Source organism: Suricata suricatta, chromosome 1 (assembly GCF_006229205.1).
Source record: "Suricata suricatta isolate VVHF042 chromosome 1, meerkat_22Aug2017_6uvM2_HiC, whole genome shotgun sequence".
Taxonomy (NCBI): domain Eukaryota; kingdom Metazoa; phylum Chordata; class Mammalia; order Carnivora; family Herpestidae; genus Suricata; species Suricata suricatta.
Window position 1 is genome coordinate 110,518,265 of NC_043700.1, and position 441 is coordinate 110,518,705.

Here is a 441-nt window from a genome sequence, read left to right on the forward strand (position 1 = left end):
ATATATATATATATATATATATATATATATATAAAGAATAACTACCATTTCTAGAACGTCTACTGTGTACATGCCACTTGCGTACTCTAGTTCACACAGTCCTCAGAACAATCCTCCGAGGCAAGCATTGTCATTCTTGTTATAGAGAGGCAGAACTGAGGCTGAAAGAAGGTAAACAACTTCGCTCTAGATCAGCAGGCGGAGGGCAGAAATGAGATCACAGCCCAGTCAGTAGGCTCTCAAGCCTGTGGCCTCCCATCAAAGCACACTTTCTTCATAAATGAATAGTCCCTGCCTTTTCCATAGTCTCTGAGAAGGTGATTCCCAAAGAAAATACTGTCTGATTTCAGAGCCAGTGAGGTTGAATTCCATTTTCAGCCTCCACCTATTTATTTCTCATTTTACAAAACTGAGATCCATAAAGTTTACATGACTGTGAAA